This window comes from Pseudopipra pipra, chromosome Z, assembly GCF_036250125.1.
Source record: "Pseudopipra pipra isolate bDixPip1 chromosome Z, bDixPip1.hap1, whole genome shotgun sequence".
Classification (NCBI taxonomy): Eukaryota; Metazoa; Chordata; class Aves; order Passeriformes; family Pipridae; genus Pseudopipra; species Pseudopipra pipra.
Genome location: NC_087581.1, coordinates 61,823,555 through 61,838,924, shown reverse-complemented (window position 1 = coordinate 61,838,924; position 15,370 = coordinate 61,823,555). Strand labels below are relative to the sequence as shown.

Sequence of the window (15,370 nt, the reverse complement as noted above, 5' to 3'; positions counted from 1 at the left end):
GTTTGCAGAGGGGCTCTATATCTGGATCTTTGCAGGATAAATTCTTGGCAAAACTTACAGTCAAGTAAATGGGCTTTAATTCCCTCATGTTGACTTTCAATTACTAAAGAGGAAGAAAGCATTTGGGTCACTAAAGAGAAACTTGTCATCACATTTTGGTGAGATTGTTTTTGTTACTACTTTTTGGAAATGTCCTTTTAATAGTATGCATTCAAAGTCTATGGTTAAAATGACAGCACTTTACAATTATTTGTTGAAGTATTGTATTATATTATATTCCCTGCCAATTAACACATTCTAATTCACTTAGTGCTTCTGGAACACCTTTCCTTTGTTCTATAGACAGGCAGGAATTCACTGAGGTTTGAGTGCAACATCTGTAGAGGAATGTAGTTCAGAATTGATGTCAGCACTGGCACATGGCATCAGAATCATATTTTATGTAAGTGGGTACAGCTTCCTTGTGTGCTCAATTAACTCTTAACAAAGACTATTCCATTTTGCTTATTTTCGGTTGTAAATCTAATTTATTTTAAATCAAATTTTCATAGTATTTTTTTCATTTGTCATTAAAGTCAATTTCCTTCACCTCAGGTGCCCTAGTAATCTATTGAAAAAAATAGATACAGCATTTCTGCCTCTATCAGTAGCTTGTGTCATTAAATATTGTTTTGAGCTATTCCTAAAGATAATGGGCCATCAAAAAGACTCTTTTGGTGGGGTGAGCACACCTTTCAAGCACCACCAAAAATGGTAAAAGTCAGATGTCTTTAAAGGGATGCTTTGCAGCTGCAGACAAAAGTTGCATTTTTACTTCTTTGGCAGGTGCTTCTGAAATAAGTTTGTAGAAGGGGGTTGTATTAGATGATTGCAGCCATCTGCTGTGTATGTGAAAGTAATTGAAGTTGCATACATGTATTTTAGGGGGAATTTGACCTGAGTAACTCAAACCTGTTCTTTATGTCTGCTCTGTTCAACTGCTGTATTCTTCAAGACAGATTAAAAAAAGTACAGTATGTGTTCTTTGAAGGAAAAATGGCCTATTTTGAAATCTTTTATTCTGAAAAGGATTCCAACCTTTTTTTTTTAACATTTCACAGCTGAGCATAGCTGTGGGTTTGTAAAGCTGTTGACTTGTAAAGCATAAGGAATCTTAAGAATGCATCTTAACTTTTCTTCACTGTATAATGTGCAAGAGGACTTGTGGCAAGTTTACAATGACAGGACTTCAATTTTAATTGAGCTACTTTTAGCTTTTGTTTGGTTAAACATGCAGATAGTCCACTAGCCCATGTTTGTTTAATACAGTAAGACTTTTTTTAAACAGTTTTCATTGAGATGGGAAATTGTTCTTCTGCTGTTATTTTTGCTATTTTTGCTATATTTATCTGTTATTTTTGCTATTTTGTTTATTTTCTGTGAATATTTTCTGTATGCACTTGTCTTCTGCATTATACCACTCTGTGGTTTTAAATATGAGGCATCAGAGGAACATGCAAAAATCGTCATAATAAAAATTCATAACTACCAGAAATTACTCTCTAGGAAGCTTCTATAATATAAAATAGCCACATACTTAGTACCGAAAAGTAGAAATTGGCTTCAGTGCCCTCCTCCTGTTCTTTGTAATAATGTTCATGATGTGCCACAGGAGGAGGAACAGACTGACTGTTTTCTATTTCAAAAAGCAAACCAGACAAAAGCTTCTTGGCCAACACTAGGAGCCTCATGTGGCCAGAGATGTCTGTGACAATTGTGGCAGAGGAAGGGAGAGAGAGGAAGAAGGGAGGCAGTATTGTGATTGGTCCCAAGTATTGTAAAGTACATGAACACCTCTTCTTCAATACTCTTCACTTTTTCTTCTACTTCTTTTCCTTGATTACAAATATTGAGTTTCAAACTAGACAACCAAAGAAAAATTCAGAAATCAGGAAAAATAAATTTCATGAGTTTCACTAAGATTGTGTCTTCCATTTCACCAGTAAAAAGGTGACCTGTTCAAGGTAATTGCACCTTTTATAGAAGAGTAAAACAAATGTCCAGATCTCTGTTTGTATCTTCTTCTCTGTCATAGAAGATTAGGATATATGTTTTTAACACAGTCTTTTCACAGGCTGTGGGGTTTTTTTTGCAAGACTCTTCTGGTAAAGTTCTATTTTAAGATACAAGATGATGGAAATAAAGGATGATACCCATCATGTTCATCTTATCATTTACTCCTAAACCCAGCCACAGTTACTGGAGAGATTAGGAAATTGTTGTATTATAACTACTAGTTTCTTTTATATAACATGTAGACTCCATTTTCTGTATCCATGAAGATGATGTGTAGTTCACGGGGCAGAACTAGTAAATTAATTCCATGTAATCTAGGCTGGTTTTTTGTTCTTTTGTTTATATTTGGTTCACTGTTTGGCTATAATTATTGAAATGTAGAATTTCATCATAGCTATGAGTATTTAATAGGCTGCTTAGGCTTTTATTTAGGAATATGCAGCATATCAGTCATCATATGCACAACCACTAGGGCAACAGTTTTTTCTTCAAAACACCACATGGTTTAGATCTGTAAAGAACCTTTCCAACAAAACCTGAAATAATATGAAGACTTTACTTTTTTTTTTACAAATTTTGATTCAGAACACATTCACTGAAAAGACTTTGAACTGAGAAAATGTAGATCCAGCAAGGCAAGGGAGATTTGCATTTTCTGGTTTCTTGTGTTGTGGACCCAATTTTCAGCAGAGCATTTCTTCCATGAGATTTTCAGGATTGTTCCTGTTAAGAATGCAAAACAAACCCCGCTGTTCATAAGTTGGATAGCTTTCGAGTTAGAAAAAAAATTTGTATTTAGTATATTACTAGCAGTTCTTTTCTTAGTCACACAGAAAGAACTTTACTTCCAGTGGTGATTCCAAGAGCCTAGTCAAAGAAAAGTAAACATCTCTTCTGCCATGCTGTCTGTTTCCTCCCTTCCTTTTGAGAGGAGCTTCTACCCCACAGGAGGCTGAATCACCCTTTCTCAATATTTCTTTATGGGAGGTGTTTCTTTAGCTATCTTGTAGGAGTTACTGGCTTAATGAAGTAACCATCATTTGGTAACCATCATTTGCGAACCATCTTGAACTTACCAGACAGTACTTGGAAATTTTCACTGAGTTTACAAGATCCCTCCAAGTCCGAAGGGATCCATACTTAACAAGACATGTAATAACATACCTATATTCTTCAGTAGGTGCCTAGAATGAATCTGGAGGAGAACCACCAACAGCACTTTGAGATTCCCATAGACAGGGAGTGAAAAGAAAGCAAGAAAAGGACTGTGAAAAAGTGTACAAAATGTTTCCATTTTAGCCTGAAAGATTTCAGGCTAAATTTGCCTTTGAATCTAAAGGTTTGGATTAGTTCACAGAACTGCAGATTTTTAAGCTCTTAGAACTTAGGTTCTTGCTCTCTCACATAGCAATGCTATTTAATGCTTTCAGTCATTGATTCTGCATCTTAAAACTTGGCAGAAGTTTGTTTTGATTCCTCTTTTCTCCTTTGCTTTTAATTTATAAATCAGAAAAATACTCTTCAGTTCTAACTTAGCTATCACTCCAAGAAGGCTCCTTGTGAGACCTGCAGCAATTGAAAACTGACAAATTGAAAAAGGAGCCTTTCTTTGAGGAAAAAGTTAAATGGCTACTACTACTGTGTTGTTTTGTGTCACATAAACCTGCAGATCTTTGTTTATCTTCTTGATAAATGAAAAGAAGAAAGCAAATAAAAATTTTAAAGAGGATAAGTTAGAAAAACTTGGATTACAGCTGAGCAAGGAAGTTTGGATGTACATACTTAATGAAGCATTAATGTAATGCTTACAAAACCTGATCAGTTTGGAAAGACTTGGGGGTTAGAGTCACCTACTGTAGGGACAGAAAGGCTTTATTGGAGAGACCTTTTTCTGTGTACAACATCTGTCAGTCAGTGATTCTCTCCTTTTATTGAACAGCTCTCTAATCAGAAACCCATTTCTGTAACCCTTTGGGAGATAATTTGCTATACTTTACTCTTTGATTTGTAATTTATTTGTTTTTTAAAAATTATACTCCCAAATTTAGTCTTCTTTTGTTAGGGCTTCTATTGAGTGACTTCTTGTCTGTGACAATATGCAGAGGTTCTGTTGTGAAAAAATGATTGGCTGTCATGTAAAGAGGAGGGATGCAAACAACTCATGACTAAGCAATGGTGAATCAATGTCTAATTAATACTAGTAAAAATATTCCTTACTGCCATTCTATGTATTTTTTTCCTCTTTCTTATAAATCTTGTGACTCTTTATGGGTAACAGTTTGAGGATAACATTATGATGATTAAATACAGAAGAAATGTAAATGTGTTTTTATAGTGAGGGTATCCTTTTGTGATTAAACTCTGCAGTAACATGATAGGTGATTACGGGAGAAATGTAAATCAGTCTGCTTTTCCACTGAGAGTGCTGGAAGACAAGTGGATGAGAAAGGTGAATATAAAAAACAAGTGCTATACACAAGGGTATGGAAATTTAGTGGGTTAATTATATTTTTAAAAATCTTTTCAAGACTTAATAATGCAAAACCATTAATAATTATTGTTTTCACAAAGACTGAAGAAAATGGCTTTTACCAGTATTTTGTGTGTAAAATAAATACATTTAGAAGCATGCAGACATGGTCTTCCAGATTTTTTACATTTAAATCTGCTTTCTCAAGAATTTGTTCCCTGAAGCCCAGTATTTCCTGCTTTGCTTTTGGAAATTCAGGTAGAGGTTCTCCTACTTGTTGCTGTAGGAAGCAAAGCAAAAGGAGAGGGAAAAAATTATTTGGATGCTGCAAGATTTTTGAAAATGAAGCACACCACAGAGAAGAATTCCTTTGGTTTGATAATTTAAAAGCATGTCATTTCCCACCTTTACAATGTGCTTTATGAAGATGAAGGTGGAAGCTTCTTTTGCTGAGTCCTTCAAGCCTTATGACCTTATCACCCATAGAGTGATACCAAAATGTTCCTAAGGCATGGTGTGTATGAAGTGATAACAGGTTTGTCAATTACTAAAGTGTTTCTTGTGATAGTATAAAACCTCTGTGATCTGCTCTTCTTCTGAGAAGTCTGTGAAGAGAAACAGAAGCAAAACAAGTGGGTTATTTCCAGGAAAAAAAAACTGATGAGGTTGGAATTTTATTTTCTTTCTTTTGGAATCTAAATACTCACAAGTCAGGTGGGACAGATCATGCAGATTTTCTTGAGGGCTTTCATTTGTTTTCTTGGAGGATTGTCGCTCTGTTTAAGATAATGTGAACCCCATAATTTCCAAGGTGGAATTTAAATCCAGATCCAGTCCATTAGTTAAAATCTTTAACAAACTCTAGAGTCAGACACTGAGCTCTGCAAACCATAATAAAAACGTCAAAGTTCTGATGTCTAACCCCAAGGGCTGTGCCTGCAAAATTCTAAAGAAGCAGCTTTTCTTAGTTAATTTGTTAAAAGTGTTTTCACATAAACAAATGGCACACGAAGCTTCTGGTGGTTTTTAACCATATCCATAGCTTTGATAAGCCAGTTGAAGTGGAACAGAATTTCCAATAGTTTTAATGAGTTCTGGTCCTTGGAACCAGAACTTTTCACCCTTCAACAGGCCTTGTGTATCAATTTAAATACATTTTCTGTTGCAAAAGCAAAAATTGTAAGTAACATGATAGCTAATATGGGTAACAAAGTTTCTATGGTATATATTTTTGTAACTCTGTACATGTCACTTGTTTCCTTTCCACTTGAACTGTAGTGGAGAAAACACACAAAAACTAAAAAACAAACAAACAAACAAAAAACCCCCAACAACAACAAAAAAAAAATATCAACACAAAGGTTTTATCTGCATTCCTGCACCATTTCTGAGGAAATTCTTTAAAAATTAAGCTGTAAGGTGAAGGTTCAATTTTGATATATGCAGACCAGAAAAGCCAAGGTGTAGTTTTACGTCTGTACAAGGTATTGAAAAACATCCCATCCTTTCAAACTAGATGTCATCTGAGGCTTTAGAAAATAAATTTCTATGCCCAAACTTTTGTTCTTTTGTAATAAATACAGAGCTCTTTGTGAAATAGATTTGTGATGCACAAGTTACCCTTTTTTCCTTATCTTGGAAGTGACTTGTCCTGGTCTCAGAATGTCATGAAATAAATCTTCCAGACAAAGTACGTATGTGCAATTTGGGGAGAAAAATCAACCATTTGCAGGGCTTGAGAGGAGCTGAAACAGGCCTCTGATTAGAAATAGACATGACATAGAAATAACCTCCAGCTTTCTGTGCCAATCAGACTTAGGCTCTCTGTGGAGCACCCAAGCTGTTCTTTGGCCACAATGCAAACATTACACGCAGTCATCCTAATGAAGAAGGCTCCAGGTGTAAATGCAGCACCAGCTAGGTTTAGCCTTTGGTCAAATGCCTGTAAAACCTTTACTGTTAAGCCTGGGCTTTTCCCTGAGACTCTTGACAGGATAAAAAGCAGGTTCTCTTACCTTCATTCAAATTTTACGTAATTTGAAAACATTTTCAGCTGTGCAGTCATGGGAGAGGTGATAGTTTACAAAGTTTATGCTGAACATGCCTTCTTTAACTGCTTGAAATGTTCCTCAGCCAATTATCATTGATTTTTAAACAGTTTAAGCTCACACCATTTTAACCCAAGGATCCAAGGGAATGGCCTGAAGCTGTGTCAGGGAAGGTTCAGGTTGGATATAAGAAAAAGGTTCTTCATGCACAGCATGACTGAGCACTGGAACAGGATCCCCAGGGAAGTGGTCACAGCACCAAGCCTGACAGAGTTCAAGAAGCACTTGGATGGTACTCTCAGGCACATGGTGTGACTCCTGGGGATTGTCCTGTGCAGGAGTTAGGAGTTGGACTCGATGATCCTTGTGGGTCCCTTCCAACTCAGCATATTCTGTGACTCTGTGATCAAGGGCCTTTGATAAGCCTTTGATGGTCTTGCAGATTTGAAAATCTGTTTCAGGATTGGGACTTGCATCATACCAGGCACTTATTGGAATAGTTGTCCATCAAATCCCTTAATGAAAATCTTTCTACTGCAACATTCTTTTTTTACCTCTGTGGATCCCTTGGTGACATCTTGCCTTCTCTACCTTGTCAGAAACATATAGCCAGGATGTTTTCATAGACATGCGTGCACATGTATTGTTCCTGAATTTGTGCTCTCTCACAAGTTAAAAGCAGACATCTTAGCATTCTGTGAGCTGTTAAGTAGCTCTTGTCTTAGTGAAAAAAAAAAATCCTTGAAAGAGTGCATCAGGGATGAAACAACGTAGCAGTATATAGCAAAGAGTGTTAATTTTTGAAGGGAGGAGAGAGATTAAGAAACTTAGAACTTGTTTTAATTAACTGTTTTGTCCATAGTGGCTCTCTAAGGCTCCAAAGCTTCACCCATAACTACTTATGTCATTGCCAGCATGTAACTTACTCTACAATTAACTTGTAATGTTTAGTGTTAGTGCCTGTACATGTGAGATTGTGAATAGGTATCAGGATTTCTAGCTCATGAAGTTGCTCCCAAAGTCATGTCAAAGTTGATTCGTTTAACTAGACTGGAGCATAATGCTCTTAATGTGATAAAATCAGGCATCCCCTGTGTCTCTGCATTTGGATTTTGATGGATTATACGCAATGTTTTTGTCACTTAGACAAATTTGACTCAACTCTCAGAATCAATTTTGAATTTAACATGGAGTTTAGGAATATTTTCATTTTGTTTTAAATCCTTGGACTTATGCTGTGAAATTCACTCTACCCAGGCTAGTGAGTATTTGCGGAGTACCTTCTCTGTAAGAATGAGTTCTGTTCCTTTCAACATTTTAAACAAAATCTTCTACTTTTCTCCCAATATGAAAGAATTATTTTGTGTAAAATGTAATTTGCATCATTTACAAATGTTCAGAGGTTATTTTTGTTATTTTTCGTGGTTTCACTGAGAGGGAGAAGAAAATATAGAAGCAAAGGTGCACAAAGCTCATTGGGTCAAAACCTGTAGTTAAATAAGAGATTTGTTTGCAGATTTTAACCTAAGCAAAGCCTTTCAAGGGTTATGTACCCAAAAGGCAATAGAGGTGGTCCTTCCACTACCTTTTGTCCACTTGGCTACCACCATCATAAGAAAATAAAACACGATAGGGAGAAGGGTTGAGATGGCTTTTCTGTTGCCTCTTCTGTGCAGCCCTGTCCCACTGACATCTCTGGGCGCTCTGTGGAAACTGTCTGGCAGGTTCCTCGGATCGCTTCACTTCAAGGAGGAACCCTCTCTGTCTTCTGCAGCTACGCTCCTCACTCCCTCCTGCTGTGCACATCCTCTGTTTCTTCAGCTGCAGGGGTCCAGAAGTACTTCAGGTTCTGGTACCACTTGAGCAAAGGCAGTGGGCAGCAAGAAGAGTATGTTGGAAAAAACACCTTGATGAATACGGGTCAAAAACCTACTAAACTTAGAGCAGAATTAGGTCATGTGAGTTTCAGATATTCTGTTATAAGCTTAATATATCTGCCAAGTACTCAACAGCCAGAATGGAGCAGTTAGGTTGACTGTCTTGTAAGCAGCCTTCTTTTCTTCTATCGCTCTAAAAACTTCTCTCCCAGAAACAATGCTAATTGCATAGCAGAATGTGGTCTGGTCCCTTGGGAATGAGAAGGCAGCAGCACAGATCAGTTTCATCAAACAGGAAATTGGTTTCTCCTGGTTCTATTTGTGTTTTGATGAAAAGAGAATCAGGACTGTGCACATAAATGGGAACCTCTTCAGGCCAAAACCCTGGAGTTTAATTTGTTACCATGCAAAACAAAGCCAGAACAGCAACTCACTCTTCCAATACGGTTTGAGAAGTTCATTTTTTTCTCCCTAGTCTGAAATTTATTGAATAGGAAGTATTTTAGTTGGCATAAGCGGGAAGAATTAATGGACCTTGGGGTGGGTGGGGAGTTGAGAAACATTAATTTTTCGAAGTGTGTATAACGTAGTTAAACATCTAGCCTAATTTTAGTCGTGTCATTAGATATAATTTGGATCTGACAGATTTGAAACAAAACCTAGTAAAATTAAGCACTAAATTGCAGGTTTTTAGCAGTGTAAAGCATAGAGGAATAGCAAAAATCTCCATCTGTGTGACTGATTCTACACAGAGCTGCACCCATTGTAACAATCTAAGATCTGGCTCCTTCTCCTGACCATTACAAAAATCTGCTGGGTTGTTTTTTTTTTTCCATGGCATCAAAAGAAACATTCTGAGGATAGCTAAGAAAAAAAGTGGAGTTTTGCCCCAAAAAGTTCAAAGAAAGGGTGTTCCCTTGTAAATGCTAGTAAATACCCATACAAAGTTTCCATGTCCTTGTGGCATATAGTTTGTTTCTCAAACAAAATTGCCAGAAGATAAAATACAAGAACTTTTCTACACTGTGGCTACTAAAGCTGCATGTCTTTTTCCACAGGCTATTGCCATTAATTCTAGCCTGTTTTTTGGTTAGAGCTTCACAGATTAGTTAAGAGTATAACATTTCTATGACTATTGTCAGTCTTTACTTCAGCTCCAGTTTTTAGTTTTATGGCAGAAAAGTGCTTGCTACATTCTCTTTGTATTCCCCTAAAAAAAACTCTTCATTTGAAAGTACACATAAGTAATATTTAAAACTGTATCAAGATAGAGACAGGAAATACAAGTGTTCTGGTCCAGTCCAGTTTGGAGGAGCTCTAGTAATTTTAAATGCAGCAGATAACTGTTTAAATCTTCTGGATCTGTTTTACCTCTGTGACACAGCAGTACCATGAGTCTCAAGACAGCAGGTATGAAGAGGAGTTTTCTTGCAGGAGTATGAAGTGCTTCAAAAGTCACTCAGGTAACTCAGTTCATAGGCCTAAGTTTTTCTAAATACAAGGAGGGGGGTGGGGGGCTGAGTAGCCTTATTCTGAGAAGTCATGGCGTCAACACAGGACATAAGGAATGCTTGACAAGCTCCATGGTTATACAACAGAAGAGCTACATGTAGTGAAGGTGGTGTTTCTTTTAGACTTCTATTATTGTCTGTCTCATAGAGACATTAGTATGTGTACCTGAATATACTCCAGTCCTTTAGCCCTATTGCTGCTGTAAGCTTGGCAAAGAATATCGCATGAAATGCAAATGTTGAATTTCCCTCTTTTTACAGTCTAAGCCTTTGCCTCAACTTTGTGAGTATCAGAATATGCTGTCACTTGCAAATCTCTTCACTTGAGTTTTTATATCACTGTGAATTGTACGGGAGTAAAACATATATTTTTTTTCTTCTCTTATTTCTGAATGGAAATTCAAAATGCAATGCCTTATGAAATTCAACACCATTTTTAAAACATGGTACTTCTGTGAGCGTTCATATTCTTCCTGATTGACCAAAAACACTTCAAAGAACTGTCACAGTGGCAGCACAGAGATGCAGGTTAGGTCATGGCACAGGAATACACAAAGGCAAGGGCACTTGGTCTTCATTAGTGACTTGATTTCAGCAATGACAGTAGCCAGGCTGTATTCATGTGCAGCTTTTTAGGTGGACCAGTAGCCCACCTTGTGTCCACAGTCCAAACCCATGAGAACAGAAGTAATGTGATCACAAAAAATTGGACTGAGAAGGACCATACCAGCCTCAGACACTGAGGCACCCTGTGGCAGTATCTCTTTAATGTAACAGTAGCTGAGGCTTACCTTCTTTTCTACCTTTTCACTACTTAGCAGTGATGCTCCTTTTCAGTACTCATAAAATCATAAAACCATTTAGATCAGATAAGACCATTAAGATAACAAAATTCTGACAATTAACATAGCACTGCCAAGTCCAGCACTAAACCATTTCCCTAAGTACCATGTCTACATATCTTTTAACTACTTCTAGGTTTGATGACTCCGCCACTTGCCTGGGCAGCCTGTTCCTTTTGGTGAAAAAATTTTCATAATATCCAACCTAAACCTCCCCTCGTGCCACTTCAGGCCTTTTCCTTTTGCCCTCTCACTTGCAACCTAGGAAAAGAGACTAACCCCCACTTCACTACAGCTTCCTTTCAGGTAGCTGTAGAGAGTGATAAGGTTCCTTCCAAACCTCCTTTTCTCGAGGCTAAACACCCCCAAGCTCTCTCAGATGCTTCTCATAACACTTGTGCTCCAGAGCCTTTTCCATCTTCATTACCCTTTAGACACACTAGCTCCTCAGTGTCGTTCTTGTAGTGAGAGACCCAAAGCTCATCCATGATAATGGCTCTCCTAGACTAGGTGCCAGAGGAGTTTGGCCTAGATGCAGTACTAAACTACACTGTGGCCCCAAGAATGCGGTTTGCCTGGCCCTTAATTCCAGCTGAAAAATGAGGTCTCATGCTCTGCTAGCCTCCAGGATTCTGTTGTCTTCACTCTCTTGATAGCACTTCACCTTCACTAGCATTTCTTCAGGTGCTGCCTGGGAATTTTCCACTCTGTCACAGTCAAGAAGGCAACTTTGCACCCTGAGAGCATGTGAGAAGCTCCTTATTGCTGTCTTGTTCCCTTGTTTCTTTTCAACTACCTTTCCCTCCCCTGTAACAGATGGAGGCGATGGATTACAGCTGTTACTTGTCTGGTTTTTGCTTCAAGGATGAAGCACAGACAACTACTAAAGGTAGTAAGTTCAAGGTCTGTGAATGCGATGCTCCCAAAAGCTGTCTGTAACATCTTAAATTTCACTCCCAATGATGTTAGAAATTGATTTATTCTCATTACTTTTAAAGTAATTTTGGGAGGCCTCCTACATTGAAATAGAAAGTGCAGTGCCTCATACATTCCTACATCAGAGAGTTTATAATTTGTCACTTGCATCCCTCACTGGTTCACAGTCTGCAAAAGCAACTAGCCAAGAACTTGTCTCCAACTCATGAAAAACTGGGATACTTTTAGACAGAATTAATTATCTTGTGATAACTACCTAATTGGAATCAAGTGCTGTTTAGAAATAGATTTTCTAGCTAAATATCTGTGGTTTAATAATCACCTTGGGTTAAGTCTTGGTTCTATTAAGCAGTGATTTAATAATTATTGCTGCTTACCTTTGTTTTTCCTTTTTGCTTCAGATTGCAGTTAAGAGTGTTCCCTCCTTCTTATTCTCCATCTCTGCAGATGTAGATGGTCTTATTTATGACAAAAGAGCTTAGAAAAAGAGCATGCAATTAAAGGAGAGGGTAGGACCAGAAGTGTGGCAGACCTTTTATCTCCCTAAACATGCAAAGAATCTTGCTGCCCTTTAGAAAGAGAACAAGTGATTCTGCCTCTTAAAGGTGGAAAAATTACCTTTGAAGCTGAGAAGAGGATGGAGAAGTAGGGCCCACAGCAAAGTTTCACTTAGATGTGCAGAGAGGTTGAGCCCCTGACAGTTCTTGAGACAATCTCGCTCTGCTGTTTTCCTCCTCCCTTTCTGACAACAGCAGTGGGGTGTTTCATCCTAATTTAAACAGCTGCCCCTCAGTAAAGACCTTGGATATTACAGGTTGCTACTTTAGCACATTTGGTCAATACTGACAACAAGAAGGGGCCTTAGAAACACATGACTTGCTACCCAGGGATTCCTTCTTTATGGGAGAACTCCTGCATTGCAGAAAATCAGGCTTTTGCAGAAGGGATGGAGACCAGTTTTTTGACTGTCTAGTGGGGGATGCAAAAGTATTGTTCAGAAATGTTTTAATGAAAGTTCTTCACAGAAGGAAGCTTCTGTGGTCTGCGGTCTGAGATCTGAAGACTAAGGTCTCAGGGTGTGTGTTCGGTTGAAATACTGCAACATAATCTTTTTTATCTTTCAACTTTTTTAGTATAGTTTTCGCAGTGGTGAAGTTCACTTTGTTGGCAGTCACAAGACTTAGTACTCAAAAACCATTTCTTCAATTCAGATCTGTGGTGACCCTTTTCCTTGCAGCACACATTGCCTTAGAAAGAGTCAGATATGTTCTTAAGGACTTCCTTTGTATCTCGCAAAGAAATGAGAGGGGAGGGCAAGGCAAAATGGGGAAAATGAAGTGAGAAACAGTCACTTTTCCAAATGTTTCTTGAGCAGTTAATAGTGAGCATAATGATTTAGTTATCTCAGTGCTCTTGCGTTCCACAAACAAGACCTTTTTTTGATCTTCATATTTAGATAATATTAAAATAATTCAGAGGACCCCGTCAATTTGCATAAGAGTTTTGCTTGAGGAATGGAGAATGGGATTTATGGCATTTTTCACAGTAAATCATGGGTATCGGGAGTGATTCCAAGAATTAAGCAGAAACTATAACATCAAGATTACAACAGTTTGCTGAACTCTACACAGGGATAGCTGGGCTAGTTTCACAATATCTAAAAAAATAATTGGCAAAACCACCACTTTTTATTGCCTGGTTATGGGCCTGAGCCACTGCATGTGCTTCAGCCATCTTAAGTTAACCAAAAGCTGTGTTTCCTACCCTGGGCTGCTAAGTAAATAAACATGGAAATAGTGACATATGTTCTCCATCTGCACAGTCATGTGGTATATCTTCAGTGCTCAGAAATATTACTTAATAGACATATAATCAGTGTTGTTGAAAAGTATATTTGATGATAAAAATAAGGGATGTGGAAAACAGGCCAAGTTTGGCACCTAATGCAGTAGTGACAGTTTATTAAGGGTCTGGCAGAAATGGCTTCACTTTCCTGTTTATAATAACTTTTACTTGCTGCATTCCCCATCTGTGATTGAGCAACAGGAACTGCTCTGATCTGCAGAGAAAAGAGGCAGAAATAGGTATCTGGTTTGTTGGGGGTTTTTTATCTCCATGATCATATGAACCAGCAGCTGCGAGGAATGGGTGTTGGAGGCAACAGCAGAAAGGGAGCATTTCACATTAGACTAGTAAAAGGATTCAGGAACATACAGGGCTCTATTAATATTTTGCCAGAGAGAAAATTCACAATTTTTGCCTGAATGAGAAGGGGAAAATCTGAGGATATGGAATCTCTCAACTGCTCCAGGATTCCTCCCACAACTTGCTGCTCTCAGGAAAGCCAGTTTGGTCATTCAGTTTGATCAGAGAGTAATTTTTAGTTACATTAAGTCCCAAGAATCACTGAACACAAAACTATTCAAGTTTCTGAATTGGTGAATACAGTGGAAATGAATCTTGAACCACCAGGCATGTTCTTCACTGCATAAACCTCCCAGTGCTGTGAAGCTTCGGGTGCATGCTTTGCCGACTTCTAAACCCCAGTCCATTATTTTGTTGAAATTGAGGAATCCCAGGAGAAGGTGATGTGTAGAGTTAGCTGTAACATGAGCCTCTTGGTCCCTGCTTCTGGAAGAAAGAGTGGGCTATGCTGACAAATTGCTGGCTGTGTTGTGATTTCAGCATGTCCCAAGAGTCACGGGCAGTGGAGTAGATTCTCACTTCTGTCCGGATTCCTTTGGGTGCAGCACATTAGGAGTTGTTCAAGAACCAGTATTTCCTAAATAGCAGGAAGCTACACAGAGCTCTTAGAATAGTACTATTTAGAGTAGCATGGGCTATCATATCACCAGTGATCAGGGTTTGCTGAGGAATGTGTGCCTGTGATCATGATAAACGCCATGCCCAGAGGAGCCTACTATATAGTAGTGCTGCTCTGAGCAAAGCAATTTCAGTATTTATTTTCCCTTTTAAGTAAGGGTCCAATTGTTTGTGAGGTTTTAAACACAAAATCTTCATTTGCACATAAGTAAATTCATAAATAATCTCTATTTGCATAGCAAACTTTACACAGTTAACTGAATTAGTTTCCCAGAAAGACCTTTTTGTAGTTTTGAAATTTGTTTTGTACTTTTAGAAATACTGATTAAGATGAAGACAGAAATCAGTATTCAAGCCCTAAAAATCAAAAATGCTGGCATGAGCTGATACCCTCAGCTGATAGGCATGTGTATGTTTGCTTTGGGTATCCCCACCAAATATATCACCAAGGCTGGATTTTATGTCTGTGCAAACAGCAAACCTGTGAACTATCTAAAATGCCACTACGACTTAAAACAAAAGAGCTTCATTTCAATACATGAATGCCATTTCTGTGTATATATATATTGCACAAGTTGTCAGGATCTGTGTTGTGAACATGTAGCTTGAATGAAACATGGGTAGACTTCTTCTAAAGTTACAATACCATGCATGGAATCAGGATTTTCTTTTTCTATTCTTGAGTAAGCCACATGCTTTGAAACAAAAAGAGATGGTACCTTCTGTAAATGCATATATAGTAGTCTTTGTTTCTATCATTGTAAAACATTTAAAATACATCTAACAGCTCTGTGTCTTTACAGTGCAA

At 37.9% G+C, this 15,370-nt stretch overlaps 1 protein-coding gene across 1 annotated transcript in view; it reads left to right on the top strand.

Moving 5' to 3' along the window:
- The window catches only part of SVEP1 (sushi, von Willebrand factor type A, EGF and pentraxin domain containing 1), a 122,413-nt gene that overhangs the window by 19,677 nt on the left and 87,366 nt on the right, over positions 1-15,370 (top strand). The window lies entirely within an intron of this gene.